Source organism: Lithobates pipiens, unplaced genomic scaffold, assembly GCF_037356315.1.
Source record: "Lithobates pipiens isolate NorthernLeopardFrog02 unplaced genomic scaffold, aLitPip1_a1.2 Scaffold_16, whole genome shotgun sequence".
In the NCBI taxonomy this organism is placed as follows: domain Eukaryota; kingdom Metazoa; phylum Chordata; class Amphibia; order Anura; family Ranidae; genus Lithobates; species Lithobates pipiens.
In genome coordinates this window covers 178,452,963-178,479,972 of record NW_027507748.1, presented here as the reverse complement: position 1 = coordinate 178,479,972, position 27,010 = coordinate 178,452,963, and the positions used below count along the sequence as shown (strand labels likewise).

At 43.8% G+C, this 27,010-nt stretch overlaps 1 protein-coding gene across 1 annotated transcript in view; it reads left to right on the top strand.

The window, feature by feature from the left end:
• Window positions 1-5,465: 5,465 nt before the first annotated feature.
• MXRA5 (matrix remodeling associated 5) overlaps window positions 5,466-27,010 on the top strand; it is a 70,311-nt gene continuing 48,766 nt past the window's right edge. Inside the window, exon 1 of the mRNA XM_077480815.1 lies at window positions 5,466-5,858. The gene's annotated coding sequence lies outside the window, so the exon portion shown is untranslated. The remainder of the gene's footprint in view (window positions 5,859-27,010) is intronic.

The window sequence follows — 27,010 nt, the reverse complement described above, 5'->3', positions numbered from 1 at the left end:
GAGCGAACAGTCCCCGCGTGTGTACGCGGCCTGAGAGCAATACAAGGTACTTTTTGAATTAAGACTATACCGTTTACTTAAATATAATTTTCTTTTTTTTTTTAATCAGCGTTTACTGTCACTTTAAGGCAGAACTCTTGGTCAACATACTTGTTCTGTATTAGTGATTTAGATTGCACTGAAGCCTTTGGAACATCAGAACAGCCAGGTAATTCAAAGCAAGTTCTAAAAAAGCAGGGTTCATCAATGGTGGCTCATGTCATTTCTCAGTACGGGATTTCTTTAAACATAGACTGCACTCTCATCCACAATCATGCTGCACCTTTGCTTTCTGCCTAATTTACCCTTCCACCTGGGAAGCTATTAGAGTGTGCAATGATACCAGCAGCTTTATTCAGTAAGCATACACAAACACTTTACACATTACTGCAAAGTTTCTTTTTACACATGACTCCTTAGCTTGGACTGGCTTGTCAACTTGGACTGAATTACAGATAGCTACTTTGATCACCTACAGTATCAGGTACCACTCAGAGCAGACTCACACTATTGTTTTTATGTAATGCATTGTAACAAAAAAAATAAAATAATTGTTAATAAGTAAAATAGATTAAAACAAATACTTTCAAATTCATTAAAAAGGAGGACTGCAGCAACCTTCCCCCTATCTGGACATCAGATGTGACAAAACTATAAAAAACATAATAAGTGTGCTGTAATAATGGACACAATAAATAAATATAACCGATCAATCCATAAAAGTACTTCTCCAATAATGTGCTTAATAAATATAAATACATGAATGAATTTTATATATATATATATATATATATATAATAAAAATAAAAATGAAGAATATGTAGATAAAAAAGTCCAAATAAAGTGCAGAAATACAATCCACCACCACACTTTTCAACTTCTATGTGAGATTATTGAGTGAATAGCCCCACCAAGGAAAGGTTTGTGTTACAGAAGCCACTCCACCACAAAGGACTAATAAACCCCTTACCAGACCATTACATCTCACACAGGGATCAGAGAATGCCTTGCTGCTCTGCAGCCACATAAACTCTGGTCCAGGAGATAACAAACTCTTCGCTCCTGAATCAGCTCACTCTGTAGAAAGGATTCAAATACATAGGAGTTCAAGTTAGTACAGTTTTTCTTAGCAAACAAATGTAATAAAATAATAAAAATACACTTTCAAGACGCATGGGTACAAACGGCATATAACACAGCAAGCAAACACCATCCAAGCTTCCATCTGGTGTGCGGAATGATGTCACGTGTGAGGCCCGGCCAGACGCGTTTCTCTATAATAATAGTTGTCAAGGGCACAGAAGCTTTTTATCTCCTGGACTGAAGTTAATTTGGCTGCAGAGCAGCAAAGATCTGTTTTGCCTCCCTAAGTGGTTGTACTTTCTCTACCACATTCTCTATTGTAGTTGCAGACTTCTCAAGTGATACAGTGAAGTCTTCTCTCTACTCTCAACCTACTGTTTGGATAATGAAAGAGCAGTGGGAGACTGATAAGGTCATCTTCCTGTTCACTCTGCTCTCTCTTTCTTTAAGCCTATTTCCGATCAGCTTATTTAAATGCAACACACCTGATTGCCTTCCAGTTCTGTCCTTCCCTCTCCTAATATATGTGCTGCTCTTTAGGGCATTGCAAGAGGCTAATACCAAGTCAAATTCATGTTTTCACATTCATGTATTCAATATATGTAAAAAAAAAAAAAAAAAAAATATATATATATATATATATATATATATATATATATATATATATATATATATAAATTCCAATTCCAGTCTAGTGGCTCCCCTCCACACACACACTAAAGAAATTCTTCCCCCTAGAGCCCCATCATTTTTTAAGAAAATCTTCTGTAAAAATATATTTTTTTAGGTGTCTTAGGTTCGGTCACTTGGTGTAACAGGATCTCTTTCTCTTCTTATGTCCTTGGTGGCCCTCAATGCTGCAGAGAACGGTATTTATTGATCTAGGCGAGGTTCTCTGCAATATTTAAGCCCTGGGAGGCTTAATGACACACCCCAGGCAGGGTTGTACTGCCATGAGACAAACAAGGCATTTGCCTCGGGTGGCATTTTACAGGGGGGGGGGAGAGGCGGCGCTGCTCCCCAGAAAAAAGGGACACTAGCGTGCAGTTCGCTCGCTGAGGAATACAGGGAGCAGGGGGGACTGGGCAATTTAGGAACTCGTAAGTAGTGCTGGCTCCACATCCAACGTTGGCTGAGGCTCTACTAGCCACTGGTTGCTAGAGCTGCCTGGCGTCTAGCAATCAGTAACGTCACGGCCGCGACTCCCTGCCCTAATGCCCCAAAGCGGCCCCAGCATGCAAAGTGGAGGAGGATTTAACTTCTTCCTCCTCCACACCTAGTACTCTCCGTGGATCATCCACGTCCTATATGTTCTCTGGGCCTCTGGCATAAGGGAAGAAGGGAAATAAAGTGTAAGGTGAGGCTGGGCACATGCAGCCTCATCATGAGGGAGCGGGGCACAGTCACTGCAGAGCCAGAGACCCATACAAAGAGGAGGCGTTCATGCTGGGACTTGTAGTCCTACAATTTTGGAGATGAGACTTTCCAAAAGTGAAGGACTAGGGTCCCAGTATGAGCCCCTCAGAGCTGAGGATGTGTCACCCCCCGTCCCCCCAACTAGTGAAGGACTACAGGTCCCAGCATGAATCCCTGAGATCTAATGGGTGCATATTTAGCTCTTCGGGGGGTTCATGCTGGGACTTGTAGTCCTTCACTTTTGGGGGTCACGTCCTTAAATCTCACGGGTTCATGCTGGAACTTGTAATCCTTCAATTTTGGGGGGTGACATCCTTAGATCTCAGGTGTTAATTCTGGGACCCTCCCAAAAGTGAAAAACTGCAAGTCCCAACATGAACCCCACAGAGCTAAGGACTTGACACCCCAACTAGTGAAGGACTACAAGTCCAAGCATGAACTCCTGAGATTTTAGGATGTGACCCCTGAGATCTCAGGGCCCATGGTTCATTCATGCTTGGACCACATAGCCACCAGAGATCCCACATAGCCACCAGAGACCTCAAACAGCCACCAGAGACCCCTGCATAGCCACCAGAGACCCCACATAGCCACCAGAGACCACACACAGACACTAGAGGCACCACATAGCCACCAGAGACCTTACACAGCCACCAGAGATGACAAACAGCCACCAGAGACCCCACATAGCCACCAGAGACCACACACAGCCACCAGTGACCCTGTACAGCCACCAGAGCCCCCACACAGCCACCAGAGACCCTATACAGCCATCAGAAACCCCACATAGCCACCAGAGACCTCACACAGCCACCAAAGTCCCTGTACAGCCCCCAGAGACCCCACACAGCCACCAGTGACCATGTACAGCCCCCAGAAACCCCACATAGCCACCAGAGACCTCACACAGCCACCAGAGTCCCTGTACAGCCCTCAGAGACCCCACACAGCCACCAGAGACCCCACATAGCCACTTGAAAAGGAAGGGGTGGGACACATTTAGATTGGGGACGCCCAATTTTAGTCTTGCCTAGGACGGCACAAAAGCAAAGTACACCACTGACCCCAGGGGCTATGTCCTTGATTCCCTTGGCCCACAGGAAGTAGGTGAATGCCACTGGGCATCAATAAATCCAGAGAAGGACTGGCACCGGATGACATAGTGGTAAGTTACCAGGACAGTGTCAGAGATAGGGTGAGTATTGCTGTGAAAGCAGGTTTTTATTTTAACTACTGTATGCAAACAGATTTAATAAAATTTATATCAATCTGCAGTTGGCTAGAAATTATTTTCTTGCGATTTCCACTGCGTAGAGTTTAGCTTTAGGCAAGCATGAAGCGAAGTTCTATAAAATATAGTGCTAAAGGCTTGTTTGCAGCATACCTGTTAAGCTGCAGGGCATGTAGCAAATTATTGTTTTCTATGTGCCCTGATCACATGCAGACATGCTGCCTTTTTGTTTTTCACAGTGCAACTAACCTTACCACTTGTTACTGCACCTCAGCTCGTTGCAACGCACTACAGTTTGTAGAGTTAGAAGAAGTGTCATTTCGAAACATTTCAAGAAAGTAAAAAAAAAAAAAGTAAACAATGCGATGCATTGTAACAACACATTGGGGTTTATTTACTAAAGGCAAATCCACTTTGCACTACAAGTGCACTTGAAAGTGCAGTTGTAAGTGCAGTCACTGTAGATCTGAGGGAGATATGCAAGGAAAATAAAAAACAGCATTTTAGCTTGCACATGATTGGATGATAAAATCAGCAGAGCTTCCACTCATTTCAGATCTACCCCTTATGCCGCATGCACACGACCGGACTTTCTGGCAGACTTGGTCCGGCGGACTGGAATCCGTCTGACAATTCGATCATGTGTGTTTTTTTCCCAAAAGTCTGACGGACCTAGAAATAAAACATGTTTCAAATCTATCCAACGGACTCAAGTCCAATGGACTAAAATTCTGGAAAACCGTTCTTCTGTGTGCCAGTCTGACGGACCAAATATGACACTAGGACATTGGCTACTGGCTATTGAACTTCCTTGTTTAGTCCCATTTACATCATCACGTTCAAAATGAACGGACTTTTGAACAGACTTAGTCCAGTCGTGTGTGGCCAAGTCTGTTCATTCAGAAAGTCCATCGGACCTCCGCCGAAAGTCCGCCAGGAAGACCGTCGGACCTAGTCCATCGAAAAATGCGGTCATGTGTACGCGGCATGAGATTTAGAGTGACTGCACTTCTAAGTGCACTTACAGTGCAAAGTGGAGTTACCTTTTGTAAATAACGCCAATTGCATTGCCCCTCGCTACCCCTACATAAAGCACTCTAGCACGCATGCGTTTTTAAACATTGACGGAGCCCTTAAAGGTCCTGTCAAAAATATGCAGTCAGCTGTCAGAAATGGGCAACCGAGCTTGTCACTCTATGTACAGAATAAAAGTATAGTAAACCTACCCCACCCTGTTAGATTGTAAGCTCATATGAGCAGGACCCTGCGTGTATTATATTGTAACTGAGCCGTCTCCCTTTATATTGTAAAATGCTGCACAAACTGTTGGCACCACTTCAATCCTATATAATAATATTAGGAGTTTTTGCTGATGGCTCTGTCTGCAGACCAGCATGGACTAAAGCAGCTGTTTGCTTACACTTACTTAGGTTTACTGCTTTAGGTTTGTTGGGATTGTCATTGTGCCTTAAGGGAATTTCTCTCTGTCTGTCAGTCTGATCTGTCTATAAGATCAGTTCATAAATGAAAAAGTTCATAGCTCCTTCCAGCATCCACAGAAGTCCCTTGTGTTTTGCATCAGGTCCTTTCCAGGAGCAGAGCCTCCCACCAGCAGAGCCTGAGCTGCGCCCTCCTCCCTCCCAACAAAAGAAGGAGGGAGCAGGCATCCAACCTTACTTTAAGGTTCATGCTTCCAGCATTGCTTATTCACTACTATTTTGGATCACTGCTCAGATTGTACTAAGTGGATGCTATGTGATTGGGAAATGAAATTCTGCTTTAAACTTTACACATTCTCTTATTAATATGCCCAACCGCCACTGATAGCTGAGGATACCTATGCTTTACATTGTGGATTCACTTTGCACAACTGACTTCAATGGATTTGTGGTTGTGTTTGCACTTATGACTTCTATACAGCGTTTCCATGTGGATGCAGTGACAGCATACCATACAAAACCTGCAGGACTGAAACTCTATCAGCAAAGGAGATAATAAAAATTACTCGCTAACTTTCATTAACTCACTGATTTTGTTAAATAGAAGATGGACTGTGACAGGCGTGTGTGATAATATTACCATCATACAGGTAATTTGTGATTTTTATTTCCAAATGTATTTGTTTTCCATTACTTGCACACTGAATGGGTTAGACTTAGCAATTTTGTACAGGGTATTACAGTTATTTACTATATTTGGATATAATAATGAGCTGAGCTGTAAATACTGTAGTTAATTGAGGTTTTCGTGGTTCATAAGATTTAAAACTATCTTCATTCATTCATTAAAAAATTTGTTTTTATTAAAGATTGCATTTAATAAAGAAAAGTATTTCTGTGTAAAAAGCACATTAATGCATCATGCAAGATATGTAATTCACTGTCTTTTTTTACATTATATACCATTATATTATGTTATTCTACATTGCTATATAGTTTTTAATTTATTATTTTATTGCAATTTAATGCGATTCTAGTGTGTTTTTATTATTGTTAGTATAGAACACTTGCAGTAATAGTAGTTTAATAATATTACGATCTTATCAATATCATATCTTTGTTATTGTACGTTATATTGTTTTATGTTACGGTAATAGGTCTGCATGTGATACTTATTGTAATTACATTTAATTCTAGAGGGTTTTTTTTTTTTAATAGGAATATAGAGCAGTAGCTTTAGTACTACTATCTTACTAATATATCATATAGTTGATATTGTACAATATATTATATTTTTTTACAGTAATAGGTCTTCATGTGATACATATAATTGAGTGTAGAAGCTGTTATTATTAGTAGTATGGAACATTTGCAGTATTAGTAGCTTTGGCGATATGACTATCTTACTAATAATACACCTATCACTACTGTATAGTAACCCATTAATCATAAATCAGCTCCAATTAGTTTACTAACATAAAGCTCCTTAGAGTCTCTTTCTGAATATCTACTATCTAATATGTACTGCTTTATACTGCTCTTTGAATTGTTATGTGCCATACGTGACTTTTTTTCTTACTATAGGAAGATAAAACCTTTCATTTAGGAAGAAATGTTCTGTATAATCTGTTGAATGACAATTGCAGAAAACATTTACATTTTTCTATTTTGGCTTCTCTTTTTTTAAGGAAAGTGTTCGTGAAGAGCAGGGAAGGGTTAATAAAGTTAATTAGAGCCCAGTTAAGTAGCAAAGTTTGCTAATGGGAATCATGTGTCAGTGAGTGAGATGGCAGGCAGGGGGCAGGTGTGTCCACAGTCTACATGCTGACTCTATCCAGACAGAGAAATTGGACAGTAAAATGGGATAGTAGGAGGAAAAAACTTCTTCTGCTGCTTATGTAGCTGGTTAAGTCATCAGCATATCAATGTGCTGCTGTATTCTCTTTAGTTGGAAAATGTTCAGGAAACTCTTGCCAAATAATTCCGCCTCCTACTGTATTAAATCAAACGCCTCCTTGATGTGTCAGCAGAGGGAGGAAGATGACGGTACCCATGTGCAAGGTGAACGAACCTCTGCTTTTAATCACTAGACCTGCAAATCCTGAGCTGTGAAGTCAAGCCAAAGTAACCTGCAATCGGTATATTCATCAGTGTCTTTCAGCTAAGACCAGGAAACCCATTTTTATAGGAAGCATGTGTATACATTTAAGGAATGATGATATCTCTTGGTGTGGAGGCTCACCGCCCAAAATTACAAAATTATATATTTTTTTTTTAGAAAGAATCAGCTTCTAAATATTTGCATGGTTTTAAATTTGGGTGTCCAACAGAAATAAGAAGACTATTTTTCAGTTATATAACACTAAGTATATTAGACCCTTTGTAGACACCATCTAGGAACTGCTAAAATTCCTTCTCAGATAAGACATAAACTAAACAGTTTCCAATATTGGTTAATATACACTTTGATCCCCCCATGTAGTTACCATGTGTTGGGTTCATGATTCTTTCAGACAACTATTGTGCATGTGCAAAGCATGACCTAATACTTCTAGCAAGCACTAAGTGATGTGTATTCATTCATACTGATCCTATTGCCAACTGCACCAAAGATGCTTATATTTCAATGTCATTCAATGAATTTCGATAACTTCAGAACTATAATGACCTAAACGTAATATTTTGGCACCTGGCTAGCTACTAAATTTTTTGTACCATAAGCCTTTTTTTCATATTATCGAATATTGTCATTGTAGAGTGGAAGGTAAAACATAGTCAACGTAATTGTTATTCAAATTCTTAGCAGTGTTTCTGTACATATAGATAGTCTGTGCAGTTAAATGTTCCATTGAATAATTACATTTTCTAGAGGTGGATGCTAGGACCTAAAGACTGCAGTATCATCAGGACCATTCCCAGAATATAGGCATGCCTGGTCACCTCATGTATGGCTTGATGATCATTTTTTCCTATTATATTTTACATAGGATATGTACAATTGACAAGCTTTGCATATATTGTCATATCTGTCAGTTTCTGAGATGGGACTATTATGTTGCTATAGTGATAACCTTAAAGCATCATAAAAACAACACATGTTCATCTGATGCTAGGATATAGACTAATAGTAGAGGACTGCAGACTTAATGCAGAAGAACATATTCCAGATGTGATATGTACCAAAAACAGTTACTCTGGCCTATTGTGACCGATTATGACTCCTTATAGGGGTCAGTTTTCTGTAAGAATGCTACAAATCATCCTAGTATCATAAAGAAATGTGATTTAAATATATTCATACTTCAAACAATAACACTAAATGCATTGTCCTGTTTATATTTGATACCCTTCTCTGTTGACCCACTGCAGTTGTTGGTGTACAACTTCCCTCTGAACTTAGTTGAGGACTTGCTTGACTATGATTTCAAGTGCAACCATTCTTAAGCACAGGAAATCCGGGTTGCAAATGATATAGGGTCTGTACTGTAGGTTTGTTCTTATGTTGAATTTGTTTGCAAGTCTGAACAGGTACATTTTTTAAGTGTAGCTCCAACCAAAAAATATAATTTTTAAGTTTTTGGGATAGCCTAGGGAAGGGTTAACACCTGTAACTTGTGTTTTGCTGTGTGTGCCCCTGTTCGGAAGGTTTCACTTTTTGTCTGTGTGACAATTGGATTTTGAAAAATTTGGGTTGTTGTGGAAAAACATGGATTGGTGATACCGCTTCGGTGGAGACACCTTTTTTCCCATGATTACAGGAGTGAATTTCTCTTTCTAGGGGTAGATTTCCTCTCACTTCCTGTTGTCTCCCTCTGTTTGTAAGTAGGAGTTGTTTGTAAGTCAGATGTTTGTAACCCAGGGACCGCCTGTAATTGAATAGATGATTTAATCAAATTGTATCACTTTTTTTTCCAATGTGTCTTTAGGCTTAAATTAGAAGAATCATACTTTTTTTTGGTAGTTGGACTAGGGAATTTATCAGCATATGCAACAAAGTTAGAGGGAATCCCATATGTACAAGGCTGTCGGATTATTTTACTAATGCTGCATGAGACCTGGTGAAACCTGGCATTGTTCAAAGCAAGGTTTTGATAGGTCAAGGAAATGTGGGTTTAATAGTTCACAAACCTTTTTGAATGTTATATATGTTATGTGTTTGTTGTTATCAGAGATGAGAGAAGTTTAAAAAGAAAAACATCCACACATTGGTTAAACCAGATTGGAGCCATTGTCATCAAACCATTCCTATCATAAATAGCTTTTATTTTAATGTTCCATTAATAATATCACTTAGTGTCTTACAGCACACAGACTGATAAACCTTTCCCAATATTAGTGCTATCCAGTTGGCTTAGGACCAGTGCTTCACTAGGGGAAGGAGACCACAAAAATCTTCTTCCCACTAAGCTTCTCTTACTAAGGCCGCGTACACACGGGCGGACTGTTCGCCCAACCTTGTCCGCTGAACAGTGTTTGGGCGGACAGTCCGCCCGTGTGTGGGCTTTCAGCGGACAGTTTCAGCGGACAGTTGGACGGACAAAGTCTTTCGGAAATTCCGAAAAACTGTCCGCTGAAACTGTGTTTGAGCGAACAGTCCGCCCGTGTGTGGGCCTGTCCGCTGTACTTTCGAAATGAGCGGACTGTTCCCGCTCGGAAAGTCCGCCCATTTCGAGCGCGTGTACAGGTAGGCGGGGCCCGCGAAGGATACGTCGCGGGCTCCGCCGCCTGGAATGGGCTTAAAGGGGAACCCCAACGCCGAAAAAAATCGGCGTGGGGGTTCCCCCCAAGTCCACACCAGACCCTTGTCCGAGCACGCTACCCGGCCGGCCAGGAAAGGGGGGCGAGCGAGCGCGCCCCCCCTCCTGAGCCGTACCAGGCCGCGTGCCCTCAACATGGGGGGTGCCTTGGGGAAGGGGGGGCCGCGCGGCCCCCCCACCCCAAAGCACCTTGTCCCCATGTTGATGAGGACAAGGGCCTCTTCCCGACAACCCTGGCCGTTGGTTGTCGGGGTCTGCGGGCGGGGGGCTTATCGGAATCCGGGAGCCCCCTTTAAGAAGGGGGCCCCCGGATACCGGCCCCCCACCCTATGTGAATGAGTATGGGGTACAATGTACCCCTACCCATTCACCTGTGAAATAAAGTACAAAAAAAAACACAACACATAGAAAAAGTATTTTATTGCACAGCTCCGGGGGTCTTCCGTCTTCGGGGGTCTTCTCGCCGGACTCCTCCGCTATGTGTGTGTAGCTCTTTTGCTAGCGGAGGAGTCCGGCTTTCTTCCTCCCCGCCGCCGGCCTCTTCTCCCGACTTCGGGGGTCTTGTCCCCCTCTTCGGTTCTTCTGCCGGGCCACCGCGCCTGGTCCGGTGGCCCGGTCTTCTGTCGCCGTCTTCCGTTCTTCTGTCGCCGCCTTCGGTTCTTCTGCCGGGCCACCGCGCCTTCTTGTAGCTCTTTTACAGGCGGTGGCCCGGTCTTCTGTCGCCGATGTCGCCGATGTCGTCGCCGCCGCCGCCGCCGCCGCCGCCTTCCGTTCTTGTTCTTCTTCTTGTTCTTCTTCTTCTTCTCCTGGAGATGTTGACTCGACGAGCTCTCCGGCCGGAATGCCAGGGACGCGCTCTGCTGCCACTTATATAGTGACAATGGGGCGGGGTCACATGGTATATGTCACATGGGTTGGTCACATGGGTTGATGTCACATGGGGACTATGACATCGTAAGGGGGCGGGGTCACCATGTGACCAACCCATGTGACATATACCATGTGACCCCGCCCCATTGTCACTATATAAGTGGCAGCAGAGCGCGTCCCTGGCATTCCGGCCGGAGAGCTCGTCGAGTCAACATCTCCAGGAGAAGAAGAAGAACAAGAAGAAGAACAAGAACGGAAGGCGGCGGCGGCGGCGGCGGCGGCGGCGACGACATCGGCGACATCGGCGACAGAAGACCGGGCCACCGCCTGTAAAAGAGCTACAAGAAGGCGCGGTGGCCCGGCAGAAGAACCGAAGGCGGCGACAGAAGAACGGAAGACGGCGACAGAAGACCGGGCCACCGGACCAGGCGCGGTGGCCCGGCAGAAGAACCGAAGAGGGGGACAAGACCCCCGAAGTCGGGAGAAGAGGCCGGCGGCGGGGAGGAAGAAAGCCGGACTCCTCCGCTAGCAAAAGAGCTACACACACATAGCGGAGGAGTCCGGCGAGAAGACCCCCGAAGACGGAAGACCCCCGGAGCTGTGCAATAAAATACTTTTTCTATGTGTTGTGTTTTTTTTTGTACTTTATTTCACAGGTGAATGGGTAGGGGTAGATTGTACCCCATACTCATTCACATAGGGTGGGGGGCCGGTATCCGGGGGCCCCCTTCTTAAAGGGGGCTCCCGGATTCCGATAAGCCCCCCGCCCGCAGACCCCGACAACCAACGGCCAGGGTTGTCGGGAAGAGGCCCTTGTCCTCATCAACATGGGGACAAGGTGCTTTGGGGTGGGGGGGCCGCGCGGCCCCCCCTTCCCCAAGGCACCCCCCATGTTGAGGGCACGCGGCCTGGTACGGCTCAGGAGGGGGGCGCGCTCGCTCGCCCCCCTTTCCTGGCCGGCCGGGTAGCGTGCTCGGACAAGGGTCTGGTGTGGACTTGGGGGGAACCCCCACGCCGTTTTTTTTCGGCGTTGGGGTTCCCCTTTAAGCCCATTCCAGGCGGCGGAGCCCGCGACGTATCCTTCGCGGGCCCCGCCTACCTGTACACGCGCTCGAAATGGGCGGATTTGCCTCCTTACGTGGGCGAGTCCGTTCATTTCAAAAGTTGAGCGAACTGTTTGCCCAACCTTGTTCGTCAAACAGTCCGCTCGTGTGTGGGCAAGTCCGCTCATGCAAATTTTGAGCGGACTGTTTGACAAACTGTTTGCCGAACAAGGTTGGGCGAACAGTCCGCGCGTGTGTACGCGGCCTAAGATGCTGGCCGATGTGTAAGGTTCTTATACTCCTCAAATAGCCACTCCCATGCCTGGTTACATAAGCCATGGAATTTACAGAGTAACCAAGAGATGTTTACATTTTATAGTAAGGCATGAGAACAGAGGTGCGGCGTGCCCTTATTGGTGATCGAGATTCTGAATGGGAGAAACCTCATACCATATAGGGAGAGTAACAGTGAAGAGCCTTAACCACGGTATATTGGCTAATACCAACACATATAAGAACCCTTTACTGTATAGTCTTGTCTACAATTGGTGTGATTTTTTTGGTGTGATCCATGTACAGTATCTTACAAAAGTGAGTACACCCCTCACATTTTTGTGAATATTTTATTCTATCTTTTCACGTGACAACACTGAAGAAATGACACTTTGCTATAATGTAAATTAGTGAATGTACAGCTTGTATAACAGTGTAAATTTGCTGTCCCCTCAAAATAACTCAACACACAGCCATTAATGTCTAAACAGCTGGCAACAAAAGTGAGTACACCCCTAAGTGAAAATGTCTAAATTGGGCCCAAAGTGTCAATATTTTGTGTGGCCACCATTATTTTCCAGCCCTGCCTTAACCCTTCTTGGCATAGAGTCCATCAGAGCTTCATAGGTTGTGCTTGGAGTCCTCTTCCCCTCCTCCATGATGACATCATGGAGCTGGTGGATGTTAGAGATCTTGCGCTCCTCCACCTTCTATTTGAGGATGCCCCACAGATGCTCAATAGGGTTTACGTCTGGAGAAATGTTGGCCAGTCCATCACCTTTACCCTCACCTTCTTTAGCAAAGTAGTGGTCATCTTGGAGGTGTGTTTGGGGGTCGTTATCATGTTGGAATACTGCCCTGCAGCCCAGTCTCTGAAGGGAGGATATCATGCTCTGCTTCAGTATGTCACAGTACATGCTGATATTTATGGTTCCCTCAATGAACTGTAGCTCCCCAGTGCCGACAGCACTCATGCAGCCCCAGATCATGGCACTTCCACCACCATGCTTGACTGTAGGCAAGACACATTTGTCTTTGTACTCATCACCTCATTGCCATCACACACGCCATCTAAACCAAAACAAAAACCAAACACAAACCATCTGAACCAAATATGTTTATCTTGGTCAGACCACAGGACATGGTTCCAGTAATCCATATCCTTAGTCTGCTTGTCTTCAGCAAACTATGGGCTTTCTTGCGCATCATCTTTAAAAGAGGCATCCTTTTGGGATGACAGCCATGCAGACCAATTTGATGCAGTGTGCAGAGTATGGTCAGAGCACTGACAGGCTGACCCCCATCCCTTCAACCTGTGCAACAATGTGGGCAGCACTCATACGTCTATTTCCCAAAGACATCCTCTGGATATGACGCTGAGGACTCAACTTCTTTGGTCGACCATGGACGGGTTTGTTCTGAGTGGAACCTGTCCTGTTAAACTGCTGTATGGTCTTGGCCACCATGCTGCAGCTCAGTTTCAGGGTCTTGCCAATCTTCTTATTGCCTAGGCCATCTTTATGTAAAGCAACAATTCTTTTTTTTCAGATCCTCAGAGTTCTTTGCCATGAGGTGCCATGTTGAACTTCCAGGGACCAGTATGAGAGAGTGAGAGGGATAACACCAAATTTGGCACACCTGCTCCCCATTCACACCTGATACCTTGTAACACTAGCGAGTCACATGGCACCGGGGAGGGAAAATGGCTAATCGGGCCCAATTTGGACCAATACGGACCAATTTTTCACTTGGGGGTGTACTCATTTTTGTTGCCAGCGGTTTAGACATTAATGGCTCCATATTGAGTTATTTTGAGGGGACAGCAAATTTACACTGTTATGCAAACTGTATACTCACTACTTTACATTGTAGCAAAGTGTAATTCCTCCAGTGTTATCACATGAAACTTTTTTATAATTTTTTTGGTGGACAATTACCAAAGTGATTGACTTTGAATTTTTTAAATATATTTAGAAGGCTTTTAGTGACCATAAGTTATTTCAATCAGGAAGGCTGTATCAGAAAAAAAACATGTTGCATTTTATTTTTTTATTTATTACAGGTACCGTATATACTCGAGTATAGGCCGACCCGAATATAAGCCGAGGCCCCCAATTTACCCCCCAAAAAACTGGCAAACTTATTGACTCGTGTATAAGCCGAGGGTGAGACATGCCTGTCCATCCCTGTGTGTGTGTCCGTCCATCCCTGTGTGTCCGTCCATCCCTGTGTGTCCGTCCATCCCTGTGTGTGTGTGTGTGTCCATCCATCCATCCATCCCTGTGTGTGTGTGTGTCCATCCATCCATCCATCCCTGTGTGTGTGTGTCTCCATCCATCCATCCATCCCTGTGTGTGTGTGTCTCCATCCATCCATCCATCCCTGTGTGTGTGTGTCTCCATCCATCCATCCCTGTGTGTGTGTGTGTCTCCATCCATCCATCCATCCCTGTGTGTGTGTGTATCCATCCATCCCTGTGTGTGTGTGTCTCCATCCATCCATCCCTGTGTGTGTGTGTCCATGTGTGTGTGTGTGTGTGTGTGTGTGTGTGTGTGTGTGTGTCCAGCCTACCTGTGTCCCGAGCCTCCGTCCCGTGCCTTGCCTCCTTGCCTCCGTCCCGTGCCGTGCCTTGCCTCCTTGCCTCCGTCCCGTGCCGTGCCTTGCCTCCTTGCCTCCGTCCCGTGTCGTGCCTTGCCTCCGTCCCGTCCCGTGCCGTGCCTTGCCTTGCCTCCGTCCCGTGCCTTGCCAGGATCGCCGCTCTTCGTCGGCGCCTCGGCGGCCATTCTAAAATTCAAAAGCCGTGCCTCCGCCTTCGCCTGTGATAGGCGGAACACTGAATTTCCCAGCAGCCTGTGTTCCGCCTATCACGGACATCGTCTCATCCTCGTCCGTAGTACGAGGATGAGACGATGTCCGTGATAGGCGGAACACAGGCTGCTGGGAAATTCAGTGTTCCGCCTATCACAGGCGAAGGCGGAGGCGGAGGCGCGGCCTTTGAATCCTAGAATGGCCGCTGTCTGTCTGCTCGACACGCTGATCGGGCAGACAGACAGCGATGACTCGAGTATAAGCCGAGGGGGGCACTTTCAGCCTCAAAAAAGAGGCTGAAAATCTCGGCTTATACTCGAGTATATACGGTAATTATATAGCACCATCAATTTATGCAGCACTTTACCTATATATTATACATTCATATCAGTCCCTAAGGTCCCTAAATCACATTTATACATAAATACACTAGGGTCTTTCACTTGTTTTTTTCATATTAACATGGTAAGTTTGGCTACATGTACATGGGCACATTTGCCAATGCAGCACAAAGACGCTGCTTACTTCTGTGTCTGTGTGTTTCTGACCTAGAGCTGTGTACTGCTGCCAATTGACATGAATAGGTGAAGGCCACTGTATTCAGTTTTGCACCATTATTTGTGTAAAGTAGTACATGTGAACAGACATATATCTGCGCAGTGCATTACTTTACACAAATAGCAGTTCAACAGCTCAATGACATCCAGAACACTAAGAAATGTGCCCATGTGCCTATAGCCTTTGACAATCACTGAAGTCCTTTATGTTCGTTCCATTCCATATGTGTTTTCTTGATGTGGTCTGGCAAGGAACTTATACATTGATAGAAATTTACATCTTTTTCTTGATTCTATTTCCCTTTTAGTACCATTCAGGATTGTTTTATCCTTTACAGCATCTGCCTGGCATTGAGTGCCATTAGTTAGGTTGTTCTTGTCTACTATTTAAATCTATTTTAGTTAAACTTCCCCAAGGCTTGTATTTTTTTAATTATATTTGTCTTTGTTGTATAAGTATGTCTTAAATGTATTAACCCTGCAGATGAGGACATTTTAGGGCAGGGTTGTAAGGGGTAGACTGTCATCTTTTTTGTTTTAATAACCTGAGGTCAGTTATCATCCTCTTAAAAAAAAATAGATCAGTTACTGTGGAAATTCATGAAACCCCTTCCAGTTTGACCGCAGGCCATAGAAGTCCTTTTCTCTTTGGACTAGTAATGCATTTGTATATATTTGACATGTAAAATTTTATTATGTGAGAAAATATATTAGCCGTAATTTATTCCTGACATATATAGGCCTGTTCTGTGATCCTCCCATAAAGAGCTTGAAGACATCTTTTCACAATTAATTGAATCTGCTTTCCAGCTTCATTCTTTGCTATATGTCTCATCATCATATATTATTAATTACATAAGTAATTATGAATTATAAACAACAAAAAAAAATACATTACAGTGCAACTTCAGTATTTTTTTTTCATTTTGAAAGCAATATGAAAGGGCTTAGAGTCTTTTTTTTAATTTTTTTTTTATTGGGGCTTAGAATCTCTATTAACCACTTAAGGACCGCCTCCTGCACATATAGGTCGTCAGAATGTCACAACTGGGCACAATCACGTACCTGTACGTGACTCTTTAAGTGCCCAACAGTGGGTCCCCACTGACGGCGAGCTCGTGACCCGGCCCTGAGCTCCGGGACCATGGTCGTGGGACCCGTGGACCCGATCGCCTCTGGTGGGCTGCGATCGGGTCACAGAGCTGAAGAACGAGGAGAGGTCTGTGTAAACAAACCTCTCCCCGTGCTTCCTACTGTGGCTGCCACCGATCGTCTGTCCCCTGGAAGGCTGGATTCACACCTATGCATTTTTAGTGCTTTTTGCATTTTGCAAATTTGCACTACAGTCCATTTAACATGGTTTCCTATGGAACACATTCTGTAGTGAAAATCTGCAAAATGCAAAAAGCACAAAAACTGCATAGGTGTGAATCCAGCCTTATAGGGAAAGACGATCAGTGACGTCACATGCCAGGCCACGCCCCCTACAATAAAAAAACATATAACGTCACACATAACCCCTCCTCGCCCCCTAGTGGTTAACTATTTCACTGCCAGTGTCATTTACACAGGAATCAGTGCATTTAAATAGAACTGATTGCTGTATAAATGACAATGGTCCCAAAAATGTGTCAAAAATGTCCGATGTGTCCATCATTATGTCGCAGTCACAATAAAAATTGCTGATTGCTGCCATTACTAGTAAAAAAATATTAATAAAAATGCTATAAAACTATCCCCTATTTTGTAAACATTATAACTTTTGTGCACACCAATCAATAATCGCTAATTGCGATTTTTTTTACCAAAAATATGTAGAAGAATACCTATTGGCCTAAACTGAGGAAAAAAAATGTTTTTTTATATATTTTTGGGGGATATTTATTATAGCAAAAAAGTAAAAAATATTCAATTTTTTCAAAATGGTCGCTGTATTTTTGTTTATAGCGCAAAAAATAAAAACCGTAGAGGTGATCAAATACCACCAAAAGAAAGCTCTATTTGTAGGAAAAAAAGGACGCCAATTTTGTTTGGGAGCCACATCGCACAACCGTGCAATTGTCAGTTAAAACAACGCAGTGCAGAATCGCAAAAAGGGGCTTGGTCCTTTGGCTGCAAATTGGTCCGGGGCTTAAGTGGTTAAAGTGGCTGTAAAGGCTGAAGCTTTTTTACCTTCAGTGTGCAGCTCCCCCCTGAGCCCCCCTAATACTTACCTACGCCCAATCTTGATCCAATGATGTGCAAGAGATCTGAGGCTCTCCTGGATCTCTCCCTCCTGATTTTCACCCTTGGTGACGTCAGACATTGGCTGACGAAACACATAGGGAGAACCTCCCGCATACATCACTTCCTATAGTTCGTGAAAGGCAGGTGGAATGCAAACCGGCGTTCCTAATGTTTTAATGCTGAATTTTGTCTACTTAAATGTAAGTGCATTACTGTTGGTTTTAAAATATAAGTAAATAAATTAAATAAAGTAAAAGTAATACTACACCATGATAGCTCTCTTCTCTCTGCCCTCATCTGTAAACCTATGCTGAGCTATACTAGGGCGCTAGAGTTCAGTGTTATACATCTCTAGAGTATCTTCTTATTAGGATATCTGGGTGGATGTTAGCAGCAATATGGATTCGGATGTGTGGTCATCAGCCTGTGAATTTCCAGGAAATACCCCATTGCTGTTTTTGACTCTCTGTAATAGGGGTCAATAGAGTCTGGTGAGTGTGCTGTACATCTATATGTTGGTGGAAAGGACATCACTTTGTCATCACTCTTGGTGGATGATTACTTCTCTTTAACTGGATTTTATTTGGACTTTATTTTATGGACAATCATAATACAATATTTTTCTATATGTTTTGGTTTTTCAGATTTAGTGACACCATTCACATCACCTTTGATGGGATGTTTATGTTTATTACTTCACTGTGACTATATGTTTGCTTGTATATATTTGGGAGTGCGGTTTATATTAAAATGATGTAATCATTTATTGCATCTCCTCCTGATTGGCTTAGATGCTACAGCGGGGGCCATTGGCTCCCACTGCTGTCAATCAGTGAGACGGGAGTGAGGGGCAGGGTTGAGCCATGCTCTTTGTGTCTTATGGACACAGAGTGGCTTGCTACTGGGGGCACTGATCAAGGTGGAGGAGTCAGGAGCCCCGATGGGGGACCTGAGAAGAGAAGGATTGGGGCTGCTTTATGCAAAGCCATTACACAGAGCAAGTAAATGTGACATGTTTGTTATTTCTTTTTGATAATTTTTTTTCCTTTATAATCACTTTAAAGGAGCGGTAAAGGCAGAAGGTTTTTTATTTTAATGTATTCAAATGCATTAGAATAACAAAAAATCTATGTGTAGCAGCATCCCCAGCACCCCCTAATTACTTACTTGAGGCCCATCTCTCTTCAGCGATGTCCACGACTGTCTTAGCCATCTAGGACTCTCCTCCTGATTGGCAGAGACACATCAGCAGTGCAATTGGTTCCCATGGCTATCAATCAAAATCAGTTAGCCAATCAGGGGAGAGAGGGGGCAGGGACAGGTCAGGGCTCTTTTTCTGAATGAACACATGGACATGTGACTCGGGAGGGGCCAGGAGCAGTGAAAAGGAACCCAAGAAAAAAAGTAGCAGGTACGTATAACATTTTTTTTTATTTTTTGTTTGTTTTTTTAAAACAAGACTTTACAATCACTTTAAGTTTTACTGCTGTCTGTGTTCACACTTCAGGGATTTCTGCTTAAAGAGGGATTCCGCCCAAAAAAAAAATATTAAAAGCCAGCAGCTATAAATACTACAGCTGCTGACTTTTAATAAATGGACACTCACCTGTCCCGGGTTCCAGCGATGCCGGCAGCCGAGGCCGATCGACCGCTCGGGCCTCGGCTGCTGCCGCCGCCATTCGAGGTGAGGGAATCAGGAAGTAAAGAGAATCGGCTTCACTTCCCGGTTCCCTACTGCGCATGCGCGAGCTGCGCCGCGCAATAGGAAATCTCCGCGCTGTCACTGGGACCCGTGTGTGTCCCAGCAGACAGTGCGGCAGGGCAGGAAATGGCGTAGACTCCCGTGGGAGTCTATGCCCGGAAGTGGGTGAAAATACCTGTCTTTGACAGGTATCTCCACCTCCCTCCCCCCTGAAAGGTGTCAATTGTGACACCGGAGGGGGGGGGGGGGGTTCCGATCAGCGGAGGTTCCACTTTCTGTCTATTTGACAGAAGAGACAGTAAAGGAATATCTTCCTACTTCCTGTGTTTTTGCAGAGGTCAGCCATCAGAACAGGAAATGAGAAGACATCTCCCAATTGATGAAAGAAACAGAAATCAGTTAAGGTTTCTTGTGGAGTGAAGAAAGTTTAGACCATCTGTCCCTATAAGAGAGCTTCAGCTATGTGTTATTTTCCAGGTTGCAGGTACAGGAGAGACATTTATTTTCCAAGGGGACATTTCACAGTAATACCTTGCTATCTATTTACTAAGGCGAGCAGCCTAATGCCGTGTACACACGACCGGAATTTTCAACAGCAAATTCAATCATGTGTGGGCTTCATCGGACCTTTGCTGTCTAAAAATCAGACTGACTTTAGATTTAGAACATGTTTCAAATCTTTCTGATGGACAAAAAACCGATGCTAGGGCAGCTATTGGCTACTGGCTATGAACTTACTTATTCTAGTCCAGTCGTAAGTCATCACGTTTGAATCCGTCGGACTTTGGTGTGATTGTGTTTGGCCAAGTCCATTTGTTCGGAAAGTCCGTCGGAACTCCGCTGAAAAGTCAGTCGGGAAGACCGTCGGACCTAGTCTGCTGGAAAGTCCAGTCGTGTGTACCCGGCATTAGGATAAAAACTAGTTATTGAGTTACTAGAGAGTAGTAAAGATGGGAAGAAAGAGGATAAAGGGCACTTGGAGGAAATGGGGATTTGGCACTAAAGCAAAAATTTTGTTTGGTTTGATTGGCAGACATGGGCCATAACATCACTTCCGGTTTACTCAGCTGCCAATGGCACCAATTTAAAAAAAATACTTAGTATTCCAAAACACAGATTTTGGCGTTTTGAATACTTTTAGGTGCAAAGGAGGGATTTGGGGTCTTATAGACCCCAGATCCCTCCATAAATTGTACCTGTCACTGCCTATTACTGTCACAAGGGATGTTTACATTTCTCGTGACAGCAATAAAAATTATGAGAATTTTTTTTTTTAAAGAGACAGTGTAAAAAGAAAAAAAATTTTTTTAAAAGATTCTCAGAGCTCGCGTGCAGAGGCAAACGTATACGTAGGTTGTGCCCATGAATGTAAACAGTGTTCAAACCACACATGTGAGGTATTGCCTGCATTCGTTAGAGCAAGAGCAATAATTCTAGCACAATGTCTCCTCTGTAACTCTAAACTGGTAACCTGTAGAAAATTTTAAAGCATCGCCTATGGAGATTTTTAATTATCGTATTTTGTTGCCATTCGTAGTTTGTGTGAGCAATTTCAAACCATGACATGTTCGGTATCTATTTACTTGGCGTAATATCATCTTTCACATTATACAAAAAATTGGACTAACTTTACTGTTTTCTTTTTAATTCATGAAAGTGTATTTTTTCCCAAAGAATTGTGTTTGAAAGACCGCTGTGTAAATATCGTGTGACATAAAATATTGCAATGATCGCCATTTTATTTTCTAGGGTCTCTGTTAAAAAATATATATATATACTGTTTGGGGGTTCTAAATAATTTTATAGCAAAAGAAATTGTTTTTTAACTTGTAAGCAACAAAATTTGGAAAAAGACTTACGCCCCGTACACATGACCAGACTTTCCTGCAGACTAGGTGCCATGGGATCAGTCCGTCGGACAATCCGATCGTGTGTGGGCTAGTCCGATCGTTTTTTATTAAAAAAATCAAACGGACTTAGAAATAGAACATGTTTCAAATCTATCCGATGGACTCAAGTCCGACGGACTAAAAACTTAGTCCGTTCATGTGTAGACAAGTTTGTTCGTTCAGAAAGTGCGTCGGACCTCTGCCGAAAGTCTGTCTGGAAGACCGTCTGACCTAGTCCGTCGAAAAGTCCAGTCGTGTGTACGTGGAATTAGGCAGGAAAGGGTTAAAGACGAGGTAAGATTATTTTTTTTCTTGCAACTATAAATGTTCAATAAAAAAATAAACACCATTCCCTTTATCCATTAAAGGGTTAACTAGTTCCAGTCTTTTTGTGTTTATTAAAAGTCAGCAGCTACAAAAAGTGTAGCTGCTGACTTTTAATAAACACATACTCACCTGTCCCAGTATCCAGTGATTTTGCTGCCCAAACCCTTGATTCTCTCCCTCCCCTCGATCCTCTCCCTGGCTTGCGGCTTCATGGCTGGGTGTGCACTGGTCGGGCAAACTTCTGGGACCTGTCCAAGACGATTGCAGGGAGGGAGGGGAAGAGGAGAACTTACAGTTAAATCACCTAGGCGGTCTGACCGGAGGTGGGAGCGGGTACCTATCAAAACTAGGTACCCGCACCCCCCCCCCCAAAAAAAAATTACATGCCAAGGTGTGACATAGGAGGGGGGGAGGAATGCTTGAACTTCTCCTTTTGGGTGGAGCTCCACTTTAACCACTTGTTTACTGGGCACTTAAACCCCCCTCAGTCCCAGACCAATTTTCAGCTTTCAGTGCTCTCACATTTTGAATGACAATTACTCAGTCATGCAACACTGTAACCAAATGATTTTTTTGTCCTTTTCTTCATACCAATAGAGCTTTCTTTTGGTGGTATTTGATCACCTCTCGTTTTTTTTTTCGGCGCTATAAATGAAAAAAGACTGAAAATTTTGAAAAAAAATGAATTTTTCTTCGTTTCTGTGCCAAAATTTAGCAAATTAGCAATTTTTCTTCATACATTTTGGCCACAATTTATACTACTACACATCTTTGGTAAAAATAACCCAAATTATTGCATATTATATGATCTGTGTGAAAATTATAGAGTCTACAAGCTATGGTGCAAATCATAAAGATTTGCAAAAAAAGATCACATCTGATGTACTAAGGCCTATCTCCATTCTTGAGACCCTAACAAGCCAGGAAAGTACAAATGCCCCCCAAATGACCCCTTTTTGGAAAGTAGACATTCCAATGTATTTAGTAAGAGGCATGGTGAGTTATTTTAAGTTGTTATTTTTTCCCACAATTCTTTGCAAAATTACGATTTTTTTTTTCACAAAATTTTCATTGTAATAGCTTATTTCTCCCACACGGAATGTGCATACCACAAATAACACCCCAAAATACATACTCCTACTCCTCCTGAGTATAACGATACCACATGTGTGAGACTTTTACACAGCCTGACCACATACAGAGGCCTAATTTTGAAGTAGCACCTTCAGGCATTCTAGGAGCATAAATTACACATTTCATTTCTCAATCACCTATTACAGTTTTGAAGGCCCTGGAACACCAGGGCAATGGAAACGTCCAGAAAATGACCCCATTTTGGAAAGCTAACACCCCAACGTATAATCTATGAGGCATAATGAGTCTTTTCAATGGTTCATTTTTTTCCAGAAGTTTTCGGAAAATGAGGAAAAAAATTAAAACGCATTTTTTTTTACACAAAGTTGTCAGTTTATACGATATTTCCAACGCATAGCATTTACATAGCAAAAATAGCACCCCAAAATACATTCTCCTACTCCTCCTGAGTATAACGATACCACATGTGTGAGACTTTTACACAGCCTGACCACATACAGAGGCCTAATTTTGAAGTAGCACCTTCAGGCATTCTAGGAGCATAAATTACACATTTCATTTCTCAACCACCTATTACAGTTTTGAAGGCCCTGGAACACCAGGGCAATGGAAACGTCCAGAAAATGACCCCGTTTTGGAAAGCTAACACCCCGACGTATAATCTATGAGGCATAATGAGTCTTTTCAATGGTTAATTTTTTTCCAGAAGTTTTTGGAAAATGTGGAAAAAAATGAAAACGCATTTTTTTTTACACAAAGTTGTCCGTTTATAAGATATTTCCAACGCATAGCATTTACATAGCAAAAATAACACCCCAAAATACATTCTACTACTCCTCCTGAGTATGGCAATACCACATGTGTGAGACGTTTACACAGCCTGGCCACATACAGAGGCGCAACATGCAAGAAACACCGTTGGCGTTCCAGGGACACATAGCCTGCACATACCAAGAATTACACCCCCAAATACATTATGCTGAGCAAAGGGTAAAGAAAAGATTACCTGTGGTTTTAGAAGCGCAGTTGTCCACAGGAGGATATCACTGGTCCAGGCAGCAGGCAGGGACTTGGTCAGCAACAGCGAACACAGTTTTTCAGGCAGCAGGCAGGGATACTGTCCATATTACAGTCCAGGGTCAGTGCAGAGATGTCAGCAGTGCCAAAAATATTGGTCCTGGTAGTAGGCAGGTTCTTGTGGTGTGGTCAGTGCGGCATGACGGCAGTAAGTCCTACAGGCAGCAGACAGAAGTAGAGCCTCGTTCAGGACAGAATGGGGATAGGAGTAGAGGCTTCTCCCTCCCAAGTCTCTTTGAAGCCTCCGAGTCTCCAGACCCTAATCTAGGAATAAGAAAACAAAGAAAATTGTTTTCTTCTTCCAGAAAAACTATACTGGAGCCCCTCACATATGTGAGACCCCGTGTTGAATCCCACTAGTCCAGTTGCAGAATACAAGATCAGTCCAAGAGGCAGGCAAATATCGTGGTCAAACAGTCCAAGGTCAGTTCCAGATCAGGCAGAGATATGTACAGAATCATTAGACAGAAGCATGGTCGAATAACAGTCCAGGGTCAGTTCCAGATCAGGCAGAGGTATGTACAGAATCGTTAGGCAGAAGCATGGTCGAATAACAGTCCAGGGTCAGTTCCATATCAGGCAGCGGTATGTACAGAATCGGCAGGCATAAGTGTGGTCAAATAACAAGCCAGGGTCAGTTACAGAGCAGGCAGTGGCATAAGGGGTGTGAAGGTGTATGAAGGCAGGAACTGAGGATTATGTTTACCATACTTCACAAAAAATTTATTGAAGTATGGTAACGCCGAAAATAGTCGCCTATGCAGAGGCCTGGTTGGGAAGGACATTGTGCACAATAATAAGATGTGTCTCTTCTGACTCCTGCTCTGGTACACACCTTACATCTTTTTTGACGTCTTTGGCCTGTTGGTTTGGGAGGGATTTTATCGGGAAAGTGGCGCTCGGAGAGTCGACTTATAACATCTGATCGGATATTTTCTGGTGGGCCCTTTGGGAAAATAAGGGCAGTGAAAACTTCCTCCTGGTAGCCAAAGAAACGTTTGGGGTTTTGGGTGGCGTTGCGGTAAATTACAAAGGAATTGTAAATGGCCAATTGAAAAAAATAAATTGCTACTTTTTTGTACCAATGGTATGTCCGTCTTGTGACAAGATATGGTTCCATCATTTGGTCGTTGAAGTCGACTCCCCCCATGAACAAATTGTATTCGTAAATGCATTTGGGTTTCTTTACGGGGCCATTCCTTCTGGGGATTTCCACGAAGGTATCATTGTGGATAGAAGACAACATATACACATCCCTTCTGTCCCTCCACTTCACTGCCAGAACCTCCTTGTTTCTCAGACTTGCGGTATCTCCTTTTCGCAGCTTCTTATTCACAAGACTTTTAGGAAAGCCCTTCCGATTCTTTTTTACTGTGCCACATGCTGGCGTCTTCTTCCAGTGAAGGTTGTGGAACAGGGGCAGAGATGTGTAGAAGTTATCTACATACAGGTGGTAGCCTTTATCCAATAGGGGGTATATGAGGTCCCAAACAACTTTTCCGCTGGATCCCAAGTAGTCCGGACAATTAGGGGGCTGCAGCTGGGTGTCCTTCCCTTCGTACACTATGAATGAATATGTGTACCCTGTGGCTCGGTCGCAAAATTTGTAGACCTTCACCCCATAGCGGGCCCGTTTGCTGGGCATAAATTGCTTCATTCTAAGCCTGCCGCTAAATTTAATAAGGGACTCATCCACACATATGTGTTGGTCCGGGGTAAACAATTTGGGGAATGTTTCTGAAAAATAATTAAGTATTGGTCGAATTTTGTAAAGCCTGTCGTAATTTGGATCATTTCGTGGAAGGCACTGGGAATTTTCGCTGAAATGTAAGAACCTCAGGATCATCTGATACCTGGTTCTGGGCATTACCGCGGAGAAGAGCGGTGAGTGGTGGAGGGGGTGGGTTGACCAATAGGTACGCAATTGATTTTTTTTGTTGAGTCCCATATTAAATGTGAGGCCTAAAAAAACCTTGAACTCCTCCACCGTTAGGTTTCTCCATTCGTAGGGACGGGCATAATAAGAGGTCGGATTTTGCAAAATAAATTGTTGTGCATACAGGTTGCACTGGGCCACAATTGACGACAACATATCCTCCATAAAAATTAAATTAAAAAAATCTATTGGGGTAAAATTCTCCATGTCCACCTGGACTCCTGGCTGGGCAGTAAAAGGGGGAACATTGGCCTCTCCTGAATTAGGAGGAAGCCACAAGGGGTTCTGAAGGGCATAGGGAAGGCCGGCATGGCTCCTAACCCTTTGGGGCTGAGATGACACCCCACTGGTACTTGGCCTTTCTTGCCGGGGCACTGCGGTGCTGGTGGACGGCACTGCGGTGCTGGTGAATGGCACTGCGGTGCTGGTGGATGGCACTTCGGTGCTGGTGGACGGCACTGCCTCACTATAACGCCTTCGTTTGATGGTATCTTCCTCCTCGGTATTTGGTGGTATTTGATGATATCTTCCTCCTCGGATTCAGTCAGTGTTTCACTGCTGAGGACTGGCTCATAATTTATGTCGGCTTCAGAATCCGAATCTGAAAAGGAATCTGAAGAGGAGAGCTCCCCGTTGCTCTCGTCGGCCGTGGAAATAATTTGGTACGCCTCCTCAGCGGAAAAGACTCGTTTAGCCATGGTAGCACTGATGGGCACTGATGAGGTGGCACAGATGTGCACTGATGAGGTGGCACAGATGTGTACTGTTGAAGCAGCACAGAGGTGGCACAGATGGGCACTGATGAGTCGGTACATATGTGCACTGATGAGTCGGCACAGATGTGCACTGATGAGTCGGCACAGATGTGCACTGATTATACAGATGGGCGCTTTTGAGGTGGCACAGATGGGCGCTTTTGAGGTGGCACAGATGGGTGTTTTTGAGGTGGCACAGATGGGCGCTGTTGAGGCGGCACAGATGGGTGTTTTTGAGGTGGCACAGATGGGCGCTGTTGAGGCGGCACAAATGGGCACTGATGGGTCGGCACAGATGTGCACTGATTTATTGCACAGATGTGCAGATTTATTGCACAGATGTGCACTGATGAGGCGGCAGATGGGCACAGATGGGCACTGCTGAGGTGGCAGATGGGCACTGCTGAGTCGGCACAGATGGGCACTGCTGAGTTGGCACAGATGGGCACTGCTGAGTTGGCAGATGGGCACTGATGGGTCGGCACAG